The sequence below is a fragment of the Trifolium pratense genome, linkage group LG4 (genome assembly GCF_020283565.1).
Source record: "Trifolium pratense cultivar HEN17-A07 linkage group LG4, ARS_RC_1.1, whole genome shotgun sequence".
In the NCBI taxonomy this organism is placed as follows: Eukaryota; Viridiplantae; Streptophyta; class Magnoliopsida; order Fabales; family Fabaceae; genus Trifolium; species Trifolium pratense.
Window position 1 is genome coordinate 27285876 of NC_060062.1, and position 20181 is coordinate 27306056.

Sequence of the window (20181 nt, forward strand, 5' to 3'; positions counted from 1 at the left end):
AATGTGTAAAATTCTGCTAAATAGTCTAATTTATTCATTGATTTTCGTCCCCTTAAATAGGAGAAATACAAAAGCTAAAAACTGAGCCAAATCTCGCTCATTATTGCTAGTAATTAGCATTGACCAGCCAATATTCACTTGGTGGCCAATTAAGGAAGGTATGATCACAAATTAAGAGTGATCAGCTGTTTTGTGATCAGTTGTTTTCCTCTCCCTTGCTCAGCTCTTTATTTGCACGAAAATAAGCACACCAAATGCCTAATTAAAACTTTAAAAGCTTATAATTGTAAAGCAAAATAAACTAAAAATCTTCTACGTGTTTTAGTCTAATTTAGATAATTTGGACCTCACACTTTTATTACAACACGAAATAAAATTAAGAAAACTTCAAATTTGGGCAGCATGCCCTGTCCCAATGCCATCTTCACTTGACGTGATCAAATTGATAATTCTTGGCTCTATTTCGTCTTTTTGTTCTTTTGCTCCCATCAAGTTGGTTATTAAGTTAGTTAAACCTTCCTTAGCCTTCTTAGCTCGCTCCCTTGTCATTGGACCTCCCAAACCTTGGATTGCTTCATTAAGGTCTTGTTGGGTAATTTCCTCATCATTCCCTCCCTCTTGAAGAGAATTCGACCTCGAATTTAAATCATCACCTACATCAAAAGGTGTCAAGTCAGCAACATTAAAGGTAGCACTAACACCATACTCACTTGGAAGTTCTATCTTGTAGGCATTATTATTTATCCTTGCAAGCACTTGAAAAGGTCCATCCCCTCTTGGTTGAAGTTTAGACTTCCTTTGTAACGGAAATATTTCCTTCCTCAGGTGTACCCAAACCCAATCGACGGGTTCAAAAACCAGTTTCTTTCTCCCTTTATTTGCACTTTTAGCATAACTTTCATTCCTTTTTTTAATCTGCAATTTTACTTGCTCATGTAATTTTTTCACAAATTCAGCTTTAGACTTCCCATCCTTATGCTTCAAAAGAGAATTGTTAGGTAATGGTAATAAATCAAGTGGTGTTAAAGGATTAAAACCATAAACAATCTCAAAGGGTGAGTGATTGGTAGTACTATGGACAACCCGATTATAAGCAAACTCCACATGTGGTAAACATTCTTCCCACAATTTTAAATTCTTTTTAAGAACAGACCTAAGAAGAGTAGAAAGGGTCCTATTCACTACCTCAGTTTGTCCATCCGTTTGGGGATGACAAGTGGTTGAAAACAGTAATTTTGTGCCAATCTTACCCCACAATGTTCGCCAAAAATGACTTAGGAATTTTGAGTCCCTATCCGAAACAATGCTCCTTGGTAGCCCATGAATGCGTACCACTTCTTTAAAGAAAAGATCAGCAACATGGCATGCATCGTCCACTTTCTTACATGGTATGAAGTGTGCCATCTTTGAAAACCTGTCAACAACCACAAAAATAGAATCTTTCCCATTCTTTGTTCTAGGAAGCCCCAAAACAAAGCCCATTGAAATATCAATCCAAGGAAATTCAGGAATAGGTAAGGGAGTGTAAAGACCATGGGGCATAACTTTTGATTTAGCCCTTTTACAAACAATGCATCGGTCACAAAAGTTTTGCACATCAGTTTTCATATGGGGCCAAAAAAAATGTTCTTGTAATAATTCTAGAGTTTTAAAAACTCCAAAATGTCCCATTAAAGCTCCCTCATGCGCCTCCTTCACAAGTAATTCTCTTATGGAACTTTTGGGCACACAAAGTCTTTTTTCTTTAAACAAATAGCCATTGTGCCTAAAATATCCATTGAGGGCAGCATGCTCACAAGCTAAATATTTTGAAGAAAAATCAAGACCACGTTCATACAATTCTTTGATATGCTCAAGACCAAAAATTTTGGTTTCAAGAGTGGAAAGTAACACATACCTTCTTGAAAGTGCATCCGCAACCACATTAGCCTTACCTTTTTTGTGCTTAATCACATATGGAAATTGTTCGAGAAATTCAACCCATTTGGCATGTCTCTTGTTCAACTTACCTTGCCATTTTAAATGTTTCAAAGATTCATGGTCACTATGAATGACAAATTCTTTGGGCAGTAGGTAATGTTGCCAAGTTTGCAATGCCCTCACTAAGACATACAATTCCTTATCATAAGTTGAGTAATTCAGGGCAGCCCCTTTTAATTTCTCACTGAAATAAACAATTGGATGACCTTCTTGCATCAAAACAGCACTAATTCCACATTGGAAGCATCACACTCAATTTCAAAAGATTTAGAAAAATTAGGTAATGCAAGAATAGGTGCTTGGATGAGTTTTTCTTTAAGGGCAATAAAGGTTTGCTCTTGTTTCTCACCCCATTTAAAACCAACTTCTTTTTTCACAATTTCATTAAGAGGTGCAGCCAAGGTACTAAAATCCTTTACAAACCTCCTATAGAAACTAGTTAAGCCATGAAAACTTCTTACGTCACTTACATTTTTGGGTGTTGGCCATTCTTGAATTGCTTTCACCTTGCTTTCATCAACATGGACTCCCTTAGAGCTTACAATGAAACCTAAAAAAATCACATGATCGGTGCAAAAGACACATTTTTCTAAATTTGCATATAGATTTTCTTGTCTTAGTACTTGTAAAACAACCCTTAAGTGAATGCAATGGTCCTCTAAATTTTTGCTATATATTAGTATATTTATAGTGAATATTAATGAATATATAGTCTAATTTTTTCAAAATGTATTATTGTAGAGTTTTTTTGCTTGGTTGCATCAACATGATTATCAGATTAAGAAATCTTTGAATCCAAAGGCTCAAGGCGTCTTTCTGAGATGTACATGGAAGTGAGGAACAAGCTCAAACGCCCATCTTGGATAGGCAAGGATGCTTGGAAAGAGCTTGTGGATGAGTGAGAAATAAGAAAAATCGCGCTTCTACTGGCGGATCAATATCTTTCACTGAGCACTCCTTACGGATGGTACGTTTTCCCTTCTGCATATTCTAAAACATAAACTGAACCGAGTTTCCATTAAAATGCTGAATTTTTATGATAGTTGTGTTATGTACTTGACTGCTATGTTAAGACAAACTGATATTGATTGCTAATGGTTTTCTGCTAGATATGTGAATTTACAATGTGCTGAAGTTAAGTTTTTTGCTTTGTCTATTTCTCTTATTTGTTGTTTTTAGTGATTAAGTTGAGGTTATAAATTGGTTCTTCTTGATTCCCTTGTGTAATTGGAAATGTAAATAACTATTAATTAGTATCATAGCTTTGAGATTGAAACTAATTGGAATTTTTCATGATTGGATCGTGCTTCTGTCTGTGTTGGTTTTTCCCTGTACTTGTGCAAACATATTAAATATTATGTTGAAGAATTGAACTCTGGAAGTATTTATGATTGATAACAATGTGACATTGCCTATTTTCTATTTTTGTTTGTTAACATAGTATGGCACAATCAGGATAATGATTGAGTGACTTTGACATTGTAATCATTTGTGTTTGTATGGTTTAGAGTGTTGTATGGTAACTCATTTATTTCATGTGCTTAGAAAAGAGATGAAAAAAAAACTCCGGCCTTCAATGGGACCCCCGCAAGTGGGTGGTGGATTTGGTCCCCTTGGATTAGTCGGTCCTAAGGTCGGATACCAAGTTTTCAAAAAAAAGAAAAAAGAGATGCATATGTTTGAAGAAACCATTATCTTGTGGAATTATGTCATGGACTAAGTCATTTTCTACAACTCCGTTCGTTTTTTTTAAAGTATCCTAATATATACTTATGTTTTTCCAGGTAACCGAATATGAAGAGTCAAGAGATGGTAGGCGTTATGAGTCTAGCTAGCATTAATTAAGGATTATCAAGCAACATACTAGGGAATATTTAGATATTTTTTGAACTTATTTTGACATAATGTTTTGTAGTTTTAACCACTTTGATTAAATTTTTTATGTATGGGTGTTGTCAATATTGAATGAATTATATAAATAAGATCAAGTTGTTTATATTTATATATTTGTGCATTTTAATTTCTTTACTCTTGTATGGATATTGTAACTATTATTTAATAAACCATTAAAATGAATAAAAATTGTTTTAAATTAACATATATATTTTTTTAAAAAAAAAACAAGTTTGCGACGGTTTTATAACCGTTGCAACTTATACTATTAGTCGTACATGGAAAAAACATAGCGACAGTTTGAAACTGTTGCAACATGAACTGCGACAGTTGTAGCGACGGTTTTCAGAACCGTTGCAAAGTTCTCTTGCAACACACAAATCAGCCACGGTTGGACAACCGTCACAGATGAGCAATTGTGACACTTTCAACTGTCGCAAAGTGCAATTTTAACTGTCGCAAAGTACTTATTTTCTTGTAGTGACACAACAACAAATTTACCCAAAAAATCTCTCAAAACATGGTTCATTAGTCTCATGAAAGTGCTAAGTGCATTAGTTAGTCCAAATGGCATAACCAACCACTCATACAAACCATATTTTGTTTTGAAAGCCGTTTTCCACTCGTCCCCCTCCCTTATCCGAATTTGATGGTACCCACTTTTCAAATCAATTTTAGAGAATATGCATGCACCAAACAATTCATCAAGTAAGTCATCTAGCCTAGGAATATGATGCCTATACTTAATGGTAATGTTATTAACAACCCTACAATTAGTGCACATTCTCCAACTACCATTTTTTTTTTGTACTAAAATTACCGGGACAACACATGGACATAGACTTTCTCTTACCCATCCTTTACTTACCAACTCAGTCACTTGCCTTTGTATTTCTTGGGTTTGTTGTGGATTGCTTCGGTAAGTCGGCCTATTAGGCAAGGATGCTCCCGAATTGAGATCAATATGATGCTTAATTCCTCTTATAGGTGGTAAACCACTTGGTACCTCCTTTGGAAACATGTCTTTAAATTCCTGCAAAAGAGTTTCAACACAACTTGGCAAATTTTGGGTGTTAGGAGTGTTAGCTAGTAATGCCACCTCTTTGCAAAATAGCAAATATAGGGGCTGTTGTGAAACAATTGCATCTTTAACCTCTCATTTTTTTGCAATCAAACTCTTTTTTTTTCATCAATTTTTTTTTGACACTCTGTTTCTTTTCTTTTTCTTTTTCTTTTTCTTTTTCTTTTTCATTCTTTTCTTTTTCTGTTTCTTTTTCTTTCTTTTCTTTTTCATTTTTTTTCTCTCATTTTCTTTTGATCTTCTCTCACCTCACTAGGACTCAATGGTACAAGAACAACCTTTTGGCCACGATGCACAAAAGAATATTTGTTGGAATACCCTTCATGATTAACCTTCCTATCAAATTGTCAAGGCCTTCCTAACAACAAATGACTAGCCTCCATAGGAACTACATCACACAACACAACATCTTCATACTTCCCAATTTCAAAACAAACCTCAACTTGCCTATTAACAACCATTTCAACACTGTCATTAAGCCATTGAAGTTTATATGGCTTAGGGTGAGGTTTTGTTTCTAAATTAAGTTTTGTCACTAACCGGGTGCTAGCAACATTAGTACAACTACCACCATCAATAATTAAACAGCATACCTTTCCTTCAACTAGGCATCTTGTATGGAAAAGGTTTTCTCTTTGAGTTGTGTCTCCTTCTTTGACTAAGTTCCCCAACATCCTCCTCACCATGAGTAGCTCTCCACTAGGTATTTCTTCTTCTTCATCATACTCTTCATCATCCTCACCTTCCTCCTCTCCTAGAACTTCTTCATTTTCCTCCATAAGCATAGTTCTCTTTGTTGGACATTCAGATGCAATATGCCCTTTGCCTTGACACTTGGAACACGTAAGTTTCTTGTTAGTTGAAACACTTTGAGAAGATGTAATAGCTTTACCTTTGTTTTCAACCATGGGTTCTTTAGATGAAGACGATGAAGCACCATCCTTCTTTATCTTGTCTTTCCAATTTTAAGAATTGAAATTGGTGGAACTTCTCCTTACTTGACTCTTTCGTTTGAGTTGTTGTTCCACTTTGACAGCTTGGTTCACTAAGTCCTCTATCTCCACATAATGTTGCAACTCCACTATGTCACTTATGTCACGATTTAGGCCATGAAGAAATCTAGCCATTGTTGCTTCATTATCTTCTATCAAATTGACTCTTATCTTTGCAACCTCCATCTCCTTGTAGTATTCATCAACACTTTTGGTGCCTTGAGTGAGTCTTTGTAATTTGTTGTGCAGATCCCTATGATAATAGGATGACACAAATCTCCTCCTCATGATCATTTTCATCTCTTCCCAAGTTTCAATGGCAGGTTCATCATATCTTCTTCTTTCTTTGACAAGTTGATCCCACCATACCAAGGCATAATATGTGGATTCAATGGCTGCAACCTGCAAAAATTTGTTCAATTTTCGTTTCCCACTCTAAGTAAGCCTCCAGATCATTTTTTCCTTGAAAGGGTGACACTTTAATTTTTATGCCACTCAATTTGTCCTCCCTAGGCCTCTCCGCATGCCTTCTCCTTCTCCTTTCCTCCTCATCACCACTAGAAACTCGATTTTCTATTCGGTCAATCCTCTCATGTAACCCATCTAACTCTGCCCTCATCATTTGTTGCATTCTTGCTGTAAGGGCCTCTAACAACAACCTATTTTCTTCACCTGACATGATTATGAAATATTTGTGAAATTAGTAACAAGTGTTTAAAATGGACCTCACCACTCTACTCACGTGTTTACACTCAATCACTCGTGTTTCACTCAAATTTGGCTTTTTTTTTTATATAATAAAAACACTCTGCCTTTTACCACTCAATTGCTCTTTTCAGTTCTTTAAAGAAATCAAACTCAATCACACAAGAAAAACTATTTTTAAGTAGTAAACACACAAAAAGGCTTAAAATTAAAGGAAACAAGAACACAGACACAATATATCGAGAGAAACAAAAGAGAAATACGAGGTATGGACAAATAACTCACAAAAATAAGACAAACAAGAGTGTGGCAGCAAAATAACTTTGAAAAATCACAAGCTTCATATAATCAGAAACTTCTCTACTTTTTTTTGTATATTTTTTTTTTTCGATTTTTTTTTTGATTTTTTTTTCTAATTCAAACAGCACTATCAAGAGATGAAATTGAAATTTGTGCTAAGAGATGGTCCTATACGAACCTTGCTCTGAATACTAAATGATGGCTAACTAAATACAAATTAACCATTTTCACAATATTTGATGAAGTTTAAACTTGTATTTGGAAAGGGTAAAATGGAGTACGAAAATTACTTATAAAAATATATGTATGACAGAATGAAACATAGAAATAACGTGAAGAATGAGTGGAAAAGGTCAGAAATGGGGCGCCACACTCTTTCTATTGATTAGAAAGGATGATAAGCCAAAATGAGGATCACCACAAGAAACTTGGTTTCTTGATAAGATCAAAAGCTTGGTCCAATCTAAAACCAAAAAGACACAATACTCTCAATTCACACAATGTGTAAAATTTTGCAAAATAGTCTGATTTATTCATTGATTTTCGTCCCCTTAAATAGGAGAATTACAAAAGCTAAAAACTGAGCCAAATCTCGCTCATTATTGCTAATAATTAGCATTGACCAGCCAATATTCACTTGGTGGCCAATTAAGGAAGGTATGATCACACATTAAGAGTGATCAGCTGTTTTCCTCTCCCTTGCTCAGCTCTTTATTTGCACGAAAATAAGCACACCAAATGCCTAATTAAAACTTTAAAAGCTTATAATTGGAAAGCAAAATAAACTAAAAATATTCTAAGTGTTTTGGTCTAATTTAGATAATTTGGACCTCACACTTTTATTACAACACGAAATAAAATTAAGAAAACTTCAAATTTGGGCAGCATGCCCTGTCCCAATGCCATCTTCACTTGACGTGATCAAATTGATAATTCTTGACTCTATTTCGTCCTTTTGTTCTTTTGCTCCCATCAAGTTGGTTATTAAGTTAGTTAAACCTTCCTTAGCCTTCTTAGCTCGCTCCCTTGTCATTGGACCTCCCAAACCTTGGATTGCTTCATTAAGGTCTTGTTGGGTAATTTCCTCATCAAAACCCAAACCCAAATGTTGTTCGGGTGAGAAAATGAAACTCACACCCACACCCGCTGGGTTCGGGTTTTTTCACCCAAACCCGAAACCCGTAATAAGAACACGCATAATTGATTATCTGCTCAAACCCGATCCGAACTATATTTGATAAAATGCAAAATGTAACATAATTTGGTAATATAGTTTGTAAATTTCAAAATAGTTTTTTTTTACTAAACAATTCATAAAATGTTATCATCACTACAACATGCACCAGTACAACATTCAAAAACTTAAAAGGGAACAAAATACATGTAAATAGGTAATTTTATATATAAACGGGTGGCTGAATGAGTTTCGGGTGTGAGTTTGATACTACCCAAACTCACACCCATATATTCGGGTGCCACCCGAACTCAAACCCAATTAACTCGGATTTCGCCCATTGACTTGGATTTGAGTTCGGGTTGATCTATCAGGTTTGAGTTTTCCTGTCATCCCTACTAAAATATACTTGGAGATGGTGGCAATTATTACCATAAAACTTTTGATGAGTGAAAGTAATTAAATTTTGATACGGTTGATTATAACTTCCATCAAAGTAAATAAATTCTTAAGCATTGAATTTTGAATAGTGAATGACATGTAAACATGCCCGCCCCAATAGCATGTGTGACGGCATCGAGCCTCCAAATTTTGGTAAAATTTTAGGCCACAAAATCTCGAAGTTTTACATTAATAGATATATATACCGTCAATTTCATTAAATGTCACATTTACACCAATAGACTAGTGGTAAGTTGTGATGTTTGTGTGAGCAAGATCATTGGTTCAAGCCCAAACAATGTTACTTTTTACATAATTTTACCTCTAGTTATTTCAAATTAAATTAAAATTTGCCTTGATTAGGATATGTCTCTTTTTATGTTATTTACAATGATAATTATTTTGTGTCTAATGTTAGTTATAATTTAAATAGAGCATGAGTTTTAATTTTTTTTAAATAAAAAATATTCTTTTTAAACAAAATTGTGTTTTTCTTTTATTATTATGACCCAATTTTAATATTTAAGTCGGGTCTCCAAATACCCGGGGCCGGCCCTGCATGTAAATTATGGCGAACATTCATACTTGATTGATTCAAAATTTCATTGTAGAGCTCATGAAATTTTGACACAAAATACTAACGATGATGGTGGGTATTGGAAAAAGAAACTCAACCGCAAGTTTTTTTTTAACGGCAAATATATTATTAATAATAATCAAGTTTCTCCACACGACGAACACAAACGGTAAGAGGAGCTATATAAGCGGGAAACTAATGAAAATACAAAAACATATGTCACCCGGGTGTGGTTATGGTGCATAAGCCCAAACTTATGCACCATGCATAAACTTGCTTCCTACACCCAACATATTTGCTTCCTACACCAAAAGTCAGCTCAAGCCCAAAATTAGGCAATCCATTACTTGCGTGCCCCCCATATACTACCTCATTACTTACGCCCCCCATTTGTTTAGCACACCCCCCAATTTTTTTTTCCTTTTCCTCCCTAGATTTCTTGTGAGCCCCCTTTTTTCCTCCCCAAGATTTCTTGCGCGCCCCCAATTTTTTTCCTCCTCCAAACTTCTAGCGCACCCCCCCAAATTTCTAGCGCGCCCCCCCGTTTCCAATTAAATAATAATTTTTGTTCCTTTGAAGTATATATTATAAGAATCCATTTTTAATTAATTTTCGTCATACACCCCCTCGAAGCCCAACATAATAACCAATGGTTCATGTATATATAAAACATATTTGTCAAACATACAATTTAATTTTAAGTTTTATCAATCATAATCACAATATAAATAAAATCTCATACATTAATCACACACACACACACACACACACACACACACACATATATATATATATAGATTTTTTTCTTTACAATAAAAAAATGATCGAATCCAATATCTCATGCATACTATCCAAATTTTTCTCAACTAAACTAACCCTAATTGCTTTATATGATTTTTTGCTTTATGTAGCATGGTTTTGTAAAATGGTTATGTGATGTTTTACTTAATAACAATGGTTTCAGTGTATAACATCTTGGCACTAATGCCCATATGAAACCATTTAACTAAAATAATGGTTTCAGCGTATAACGCTATGAAACCATTTAACTAGACTAATGGTTTCAGTGTATAACATCTTGAAACCAAATAACAAGACTAATGGTTTCAGTGTATAACGCTATGAAACCATTTAACTAGAATAATGGTTTCAGTGTATAACAGTATGAAACCATTTAACTAGACAAATGGTTTCAGTGTATAACATCTTGAAACCAATTAAAAGGACTAATGATTTCAGTGTATAACATCTTGACACTAATGCTCATATAAAACCATTTAACTATAATAATGGTTTCAGTGTATAACAGTATCAAACCATTTAACTAGACAAATGGTTTCAGTGTATAACATCTTGAAACCAATTAACAAGACTAATGGTTTCAGTGTATAACATATTGGCACTAATATAATGCTTATATAAAACCATTTAACTATAATAATGGTTTCGGTGTATAACGCCATGAAACCATTTAATTAGACTAATGGTTTCAGTGTATAACGGTATGAAACCATTTTTGCTGTGGAATGGTTTCAAAGAGTTGTTCTCCCCAAAAACATATTTAACCCTTAATAAAAATTGTGAAATAAATTTAAATTTTTAAGGCGATATAAAACCGGAGAGAGTGAGGTATCCCCAACCATTCCAAATAATTCAAAATACCCTAAATAAAATTTTGGAAAAAATTTATTAATACCTGATATTTATAAAAGCATATTTACCTCATTTAATTAACTAAAAATAGTTTCAGGTCTCAGAAAAATACCTAACTGGTCCCAAAATTCTCAGAAAAGTATTTACTATTTTTCTGTAAAAAGCAATAAAAAAATTTGGAGTCTACTTGGCACCGCACGCGCCCCCACGCGCCGCTAATGAGAGTGGGCGTGGAGGCGCGTCACTGTTCATCATCTTCCTCACCCATTTTCTGAAGAAACGGGTCGCGACGACCCGATTCGTCAACCCGATTCGTTCTCCCTCAACAATCAACGAAACTCGAAGTTCTTTATACGGTTTTGATCGTCGTTCGATTTTATGAATGTTTCCGGTATTAGTTTTCGAAATCGGTGATCGAATCGCATATAAAATGTGGCCGAAATTGAGCAAGCAAAAATAGAAAGTTCTTCATTTATGATTATTACACGTGTAAAATCATCTGATGGCTGTGAATGACTTATGCACCATACATAAGAAAAGACTTATGCATATTAACTATTGCCTATGTCACCCAATAGAGGCCAACTTTTAATCTCATACTTAGAAAAAAACTCTCAGGTCAGGGGCGGAGCCCTTTGTGGGCTGGACAGGGCCATGTCCCGCGCCAACATTTTTAAATTTTTTTTCATAGGCATGCTATTTAGCGGCGGTTATAAACCCCCGCTAAATAGCTTGAGTAGTTTGTTATTTATTGGTTCCGGGGGGTTTCAAACCCTCTTTATTTGGACGACAAATCTTAACAGGTTTTTAGTTTGCGGTGTTTTAAACCCCTGCTATTTCGACACCCAAAATTCTCTCTTCATTTCTATTTGGAAGCATTCCTTCTAATGTTTTATTGTTTAATAATTTATAGATGTATTAAATTGTGTAATTTATTTTGTCAAATTATTCAACTATACTTTTTTGGAGAAAAAAGTACTCAAATTTTTATTTAAAATAGAATTTGTGTATAAAAATTCATGTTTGATCAATCTTTTGTTAAAAAAAATTTCATTTTTGTTAAAGAGATTCATATAATATTATAAATATAAATACAAGAACTAACTAAAAAGTATGAAGTTTACTCATGAATTGACATAAAATTTATTTTTAAAATTTATTTATTAAAAATCGTAATGGTTCACCTTTTGACTATTTTTTGAGATATCCAAATTAAGCACGCCCTCAATATGATATATCTTTTTTTTTAGTAATTTATTTTGCATATTCGATTTATATTTGTGGCAGCCCGCCCCTATTTTTTGTGCTTGGTCCGCCATTGTCTCAGCTTCCAGACCACCAGAGAAACATCAACTCAACCCATAAATATGTCACTAGACGCAAACTCCCGATCTCGAATAAAAAATGATCGGCCCATAAGAATTCGAAAAACAGCTCCTTGAGTCAAAAGTTGATGGATAACGGTAGAAATGAGAACCTAGGAACAAATTAGGGTTTGAACAAGAGTGGGATTTTTTTTGTGATTGAAAATTTTTAGGAGTGAGGAAATAAAAGGGGGAAATGTAAACGATGAATGAAAAATATAAGTGGGAAAAGGTTTTTGATGATTGAAGGGTAAAATGAGGGAATTTTTTTTAAGGGAAAACATAATTTTAGAAACTTAAAATTTGACCAACAAAAACAGTAGCATCGGCTAGGCCGACTCTACTTAATTTTAAAAATTATGATGTAGCGTCTGGTAGGCCGATGATAACATTTTTAATGGATAAAAGAAAAAACCTTTTGTCTAGCGTGAGCTAAACCGACTCTAATTTTGGAGGCTAAATTGGTGTTCTTTAGTAGTGAAATACAAAGATTTTGTGGTGACAATGAAACTTCCAAAACAAGCAGATACACAAATAAAATTCAAGACTTTACTTAAGAAAAATATCTCTAACGGTTTTTACCCTGTTGCTCTATGATTTTTGAACTTGTTTCTTAAAGATTGATTCTTCAAATTCTGTTCGTCCTCTTTATATAGACGATGAAGAATAATGTCTTCTTTTGATTTCACAACTGTAATTGGTATGAGGTAGCAAGTGGCATGAGTATAGGAGATCAGTTGGTAGTACATTCCTTAAGCAGTGGTGGAGCCAGGACCATGAACCGGAGGTGCAGACAATTTTTTATTTTTTACTATTGTTTAGCGACAAAAAATCTGAAACTTATAGAATACACAAAATAGATTCTCTTCTCCTAATCGAATTATTGTCAATATTCTCTGGCATTGTATATTTATATAATCTTTTGCTAATTTTTTTATCTTTGATAAAGGTTTTATATTTTTAAGATTTAGAAGGTCCTTTAATTTTTATGGTGAATACTTCAAAATTGGACCATTAGAAGGTCCTTTTGTTATTAAGCAATAAAATTCAATGTCATATCATATTTTTATATCAATTATATAAAAATTTTATATTTTAAATTAATTATGTTTAAAATTTAAATATCGGTATCTAATAATATAAGTTGAGTACTTTAGAATTTACTCATTTTTATAGTTTAAAAAGAAAAGAAAAAGGGAGAGACGGCCACTCATAATTAGCTGCCCATTTTTATATGAAAAACAAATAAAAATTTGGTCCATTAATAACGGTGAGGGCCCAAACTATGAGTGTAATGTATTAAGTAGTAACAATTTTTTTTTTTCACCCCAATAATTATACCTTTATCCCTATAAATAATTATTATTTTTCTTCTAATCTTACCCTTTTTATTATTTGACTTTATCCTTACAAAAAAAAAAATCCGTACAATTATACCTTTACCCTACAAATTTTTTCTAGAAAAAAAAATTCTGGATAGTCAAAATTTCAAACTCAAATACTTAAAAAAAAGAGATCCGTAAGTAACCACGTAAAACTAGATGGAGGCAAATCGCAGTCACGTAAACCTCTTTCCATGAATTAATCAAGCTGAGACTTTGACAATGATTTCTGATGCAATTCCATGCATTTCCAATGGAATGGACATGTGTCATCGTTGAGTGGGTTTGATTGGGATCGAAAACCCATTTGCCACTGAAGAAAATTGCAAAATCTAGATTTCAACTCATTTACCACTTTATTGTTTTACTGTTGAATTTATGTTTAATTCAATTTTGCATATGCTGAATTGTGAATGCTGAGTAATATGAATTTCGTTTTTGGTGTAATTGTTTAATTGTTTGCTCAATTTTGGAATATGAATTTTAGCTTGAAGGTCTACGACGTGCTTGAAGCTGGTATTGTTGTTGATTCGTCTAATTTATGTGGTGTTCTCTTCTCTAATTTGATTTTTAAATTAGGTTGACAAATCCAAATTTTGCAATTTGTATTTTCTTCAAAAATTCTTTCTCCAAGTTTTCCGGCCCGTTAGAGATTGTTATTTATCGGATCTCTTTTTTTGACCATCCAAAAAATTTATGTTCTATAAAAACTTTGTAGATGTGAGGTCAAATGATAAAATGGGTAAAATTGGAAAAAAAAATAATTATTTATAGGGGTAAACATATCATTGTTGAGGTGGGAAAAAATTTTGTAGTAACAAGTAATAACTAGGTTTAATTGCATTTTTGGTCCCTTATCTTTATTTTAGGTTTTAAGTTGGTCCCTTATCTTTTAAATGTTTCAAATTGGTCCCTTATCTTTTCTGCAAGTTTTAAGTTGGTCCCTTCCATCAAATTTTTCACTATTACCGCTAAATTTGGAGACGTATCATTTTTTCAAGGATGATTTATGTTTGCTACCTGTCCAAATTTTAACAGTAATATTAATAAAATGATGAGGATAAATTAGGTGACTTGGTAATAATTGATTTTATTATATATATTAGTAGTAGGTTCAAAGCTAGCTGCAACAGGGCTTAGGCCCCTTTTGTATAAAAAAAAAAAAAACTATAGGCAACGATATTCTTTTATTTTCCTTTAACATAATAATCGAATAATCCAAATATGAGCGATTGGCTAGGCTATGAGCTAATGTCATTGAATAAAAAATTGATATTTATTTTGTTACAACATATAGTTGTGTGTATGTTGGACGCAAGTTTCGAACTAACAACCTGAAGAAAATTTTTCAAACCAAGAAGCTGTCTCTAGAAACTGGCTGTTACAACATATAGTTGTTTTGTTGTACTTGTATTTGATTTTGGTCCAAAAATAACACTTTTTTCCCCTTGTTTTGGTGGCATTTAATTAATTGAGAGAGAATGTCATTGCAAGAGGCAATCGTTTTACTTAGGACGTGAAGTTGAAAAGAAAATGTAATATTTAATTGGCAATAATATTTTTTTATATATAATTGAAAATTAAATAACCTTTAAACTTTCAAAACTAAGAGAGAATATTGCATGAATTTAAATTATTATTTTTTGAACAAACATGAATTTAAATAATACTCTATTATTTATTTTTCCTATTTCATTTCATTACTATTATATTGGAATATTGCAATAATATGAATTAAATATTGTTACGAGATTTCATAGTAAAGGAGAAGATATGTTTGAGTTTTGTGATGTTATTAAAGACTGCTTACTTATGTACAACTCGTATTTTAGAAACTAGTGTATTGAGTTTGTAAGGAGACAAGTCAATGAGATCGCTCACGTTTTAGCAAGAGTGGCCACATTTCTAGCTAGTTTTCATCTTTTTATTAATGTACCGACTTGTATTCGTAACATTATTAATAATGAAATGCTATAAGCATATTTCCGTAAAAAAAAATTATAACCTTCGGCTTTAAATTTATGAAAGAAAAATAAAACCAATTATTAAGTACCCACACAATAGTTCCATGAGCTTGACTCGGTTGGTATGACATAGATTATATATGCAGGGAGTCGGGTTCAAACCCCGGTTATCCCACTTATCCATGTTAAGGGTCGAATTTCCGGCCATTAGGGTACATGACCAAAAAAAGAAACCTACCCACACAATATTAGGGGTGCTTGCGGTTCGTTTAAAAATTAATATTTTAGCATGACAACTATCGATTATATTTGAAAAATATGAAATATTTTATAAAAAAAAATAAATTAAATTGAACAAATAAGTAGTATTAAAATAAATAATAAAAAAATAAGTAGTATTAAAAACCAACAAAATAATAGACTAATGCAATACATCACACCAAGAAAAAAAAAAAATAAGTATTAAAATATATGTAAACGGTTTGATTCGGTTTTGAAAAATCAATCCAAAATTCAATCCAACGATTTTCACAAAAAGAACATCCAATTTTTTTTGAAACGGTTTGTGGTTTTAATTGGGATTGATTTGAATTTAAATATCCCCGCACACAACATAACTAAATGACAACTCCTGCAATATTTCTAGCGGAAGGTATCAAAATGTTTTGCTAGAATCTTTGTTAGAATTTTATTTGAATAATAGAAAAAAGTAATATCTAACAACTAAAAAAAAATACATAAAAGAATACTAATTTACTTTCTAACTAGAATTAGTTTACTCTATTGAAATTCATTCGAATAATAACAATATCTTAATATAATTTCTTTATATTATAAATCCTAATTTTTAATGAAATTCAACTATTCCATGGTTTTTATTTTATTTTATTACAAACATAAACTTCTTACAAATATCAATAATATATAGTATTCTTACTTCAAATTAGGAATACTATGGTGTCATTATGACAAAAAAAAAAAAAAAAGCCTCCTATCAGATTTGAACGGATGACTTTCCCTTAGCTATGCTCCTCCTAGATTATATTAGGTAGTGTAATAGAGTACATTTGCATTCATTCATAATGCATCTCGCAATAAAAGGAAACTTACACATACTTCTTTCACAGTGGTCGTGGTCAATACATTCCGGAAGTGCTGCTATGAAAAAAGTGAATATAAGAGTATTTAATGAAATGGTATAAAAGATTGTGTATGGAGTCAACATGAAAATTTTAAAAGATGCAAAAGTTGCTTACCATGGACGTTCACCGTAACAAGAAAGAGAGAAATAGAGAATATCATATTCATAGCATAAACAAACTTGAGAAGTTTAGCCATATTTTTATTCTCTCTTTTCTTGTACTAAATAGAAAATTATTTAACCAATTACTAGTATAATATAATGGAAAATGATCATGCTCTATTTACATCAATTAAATATATTAGCAATTATTGAGTTGTAAAAATACCTACCTAAGTTAGAATAATTTTTAAATGTTTCTTCGATATATCAATGTGTTGTGTTTGTCCCTTTCACATACTTTGAAATGACGTTACATAAGAATTCACATCTTTTTATTATTTTGTAACCTTTCATGATATAAAAAGGAAAAAACAAAAGATTAATAATGTTGTTGCAATTTCAATTTTCTGTTTCAATTATATTGAGATTTGTTGTTTCGATTTTCGAACATTTGAAATTGTTGATGCAACTACCACAAACACAAAACGTAATTTCGACAAATAAAATATTAAATTTAGTCACAAACTATATCACTCTGTATAAAATATGTCATATCATATCTTCAGTATACAATCTCACAATGGCGGAGACATAAAAAATATTTGAATAGACCACTAAAAATTTATAATATATAAATTAAATATAAAATTGATGGTTTCTAAGATGAGGGATCAATTAAGTTCCTCACGTGTGGATCAATAACAATACAACATCATATATCTAATCAATGGTTTAGATTTTATTAAATAAAAAATAAGAACATGTAAAGAATTAATCCTACACACAATCACTCCCCTATATCTCCCTATTAGGCATCCACAAATGCTTCAACCGAATCTGTCATGGAGATCTGAAATGGAAGATTTCACTCTCTTCCTCCCAAATTGAACTTCGTGCTCTTGTCTTTGAAACCTTAGATGGGAACATATATATAGATGATTCCTTTTCATAATATTCAGTGAAGTGGAACTAAAACAAAGTGACCAACAACAAGCAATTAATAGGTAAATGAGTATTTTTTAAAGCAATTTCTTTTTTTATTATTTAAAAAATTATAATAGCTACGTATTATTTACAAACACTGTCAAGAAAATAAAATTTGATTTTTTCAAAATTCTTTTTTTTTTCTTTGGTCAAGATTTTTTCAAAATTCTTTATCACTCATTATAATGAATATTGATTTTTCTAATGAAATTATTTTCTCTTAATTAAAATAATTGGCAAATAACTTTTTAATTCATGAAAATGATGTGTATTAATTTAAAAATCAACTGTATTCATGAAAATGATGTGTATTAATTAAAATAATTGGCAAATAACTTTTTAATTCATGAAAATGATGTGTATTAATTTAAAATTCAAAGACATGTGTATTTGCTTTAGTGTTATTATACATTACTAGTCCCACACCCGTGCGATGCACGGGTGTTGTGTGGTATTTTATATTATAATAATGTTGAATTCACTTCTTTCAATCACATGCGCAATAACATCTAAAACAATTAAAATAGAGACATGTTATTTAGATTAAAATATCAATCAATATATGAGATTTAAATTAAAACGAAAGCTAATAATCATTACCAACTATTTTTTCTTCTTCAGTTGAATTCAAAATATCTTGGAATGACATAAAATCAAAATGGTTCAATGGAATGTGTGGAGCATCGATCTTGGTAAATGTAGTAGTGTGCGATGCACGGACATTATGCGTTGTTTTATAATGAAGCGTCAAAAAATTATTTGTATAAATAGTAAATTAATAATTGAAACAATAAATGTTATCAAAATAATATTAGCAATAAAACTTAATTAAAAATATTAACAATATGAATTATATTTGTAATTGCATTTCAAACAATTTATTTGTATTGTTTCGTAAATATCATGCAAAGTCCCACTACAGAAATATCACAAATTAGACAATAAGAATGCTAAGAAAAAAAATAAATATTGAATATTAAAAGGAAAAGAAATGAAGAAATAAGGATGAGAAACAGGGTTGGATAGAAGGGTTATACATTGACTATGATAAAGTGTTAAAATAGAATAAAGAGTATCAAAATCTATATATACTTGCAAAATCAACAATATAGTCTCACTCGTTAAATACAAAGAAAAAGAAAGATACAATAAAATCATAAAATTTCAGAAACATATCATTCTTCTACAACATTAATAACCCTCCAAATAGATTTTTCACATGCCCATATATGTATGAGGAGGGATATAAGACATATATATTATAAAATAATTAATTCACAAAACGATTTTTATTATAGTTGAATGTCAATCAAAAGGCTTGACACTAAAAAAACATTAAAAGAGATGATTGTTTCACTTATTATCTAACTTTTGATTTATCCACAAAAAGAAATGATCTAAAGACTAAGATTGATTGATACAATTAAGGTTAAGGTTAGTAATAAGAAAATTATCTAGGATTTATATATATAGATTAAGCTTCTGGAAGTCACATATATTCAAACTTCAAAGCCACCCACAACCTCCTGCTCCATAAGTGTATGAATAGCCACTATTATATATAGTATTCGTGTAATGTTATTATTATTTTTTTTTCCAAGTAGTTTAGTGGCTAAAAAATCTACTTTAAAGGTGAATAAGTGAAGTGTCTCGGGTTCGAATCCGGCCTCCTGCACATATAATGTGATATCCCTGTCAACCGAGCTAAGCTCACGAGGACTTCATGTAATTTATACTGTATATGAAGAGAATACATGAGTTCTAGTGTGGACTTTTCATAATTCCAACAATACCCTTGATTTTTTTACTAGCAACAAAAATCTTTTATTTTATTAACAAAGTTACCATAACATAAGACACTTTTTTTTTAGCTAACAAATTCACCCTAACATAAGACATTTTTTTTTATATAAGTTAGACATGTCTGACCGGCTGATTTTATTAAATACCATGGGTAGTAATTTCCAAACCACCTTCCGCCATTGCAACGACGTCATTTTAAAGATAAAACAACTCTTCAAACATGATTGTAAACATTCTCCGCACATAGAGAATCCACCGAACACTCAACCTCAAAATAAAAGGAAAGTTACTCCTTTCTCGTTCACAGTCGTTTGTGATCAATACATTCAGCAAGTGTTCTCATATAAAAATGAGAATATAAAAATATTAATAAAATGGTATAAAAGTGTGTTTTCAGAGTAAACATGAATTTTAAAAAGGATGAAAATGTTTTTATCATCCAGCTACGTCCATTTCAACAATAAAAATATAAAGGATTATTGCATAAACAAACTTGAAAATTTTAGCGATATAATTTTTCTCATATTTTAATTAAAAAAAGTTATGAATTTTATTTTTTTAAATGCCTTTTTAAATTATGAATTCAACATTTTTAATAAAGAAAAAAACAAGAAAAAGGGTTTATACGTGAATGTTATAAAAGAT

General features: G+C 31.7%; 1 long non-coding RNA gene and 1 pseudogene across 2 annotated transcripts; both read right to left on the reverse strand.

The window, feature by feature from the left end:
* Positions 1-387: 387 nt before the first annotated feature.
* On the reverse strand, positions 388-6625 carry LOC123922388 (annotated as a pseudogene).
* A 9844-nt stretch (positions 6626-16469) lies between these two features.
* LOC123920118 lies at positions 16470-16904 on the reverse strand. Of its 2 annotated transcripts, none has more exons than XR_006813448.1 (2): positions 16763-16904; positions 16470-16661 (listed from the first exon to the last, which is right to left on the reverse strand). It is a non-coding gene; the product is annotated as an uncharacterized LOC123920118 (long non-coding RNA). The 2 variants fall into 2 exon arrangements; XR_006813449.1 differs by having other exon boundaries at positions 16470-16664; positions 16763-16898.
* Between the last annotated feature and the right edge of the window lie 3277 nt (positions 16905-20181).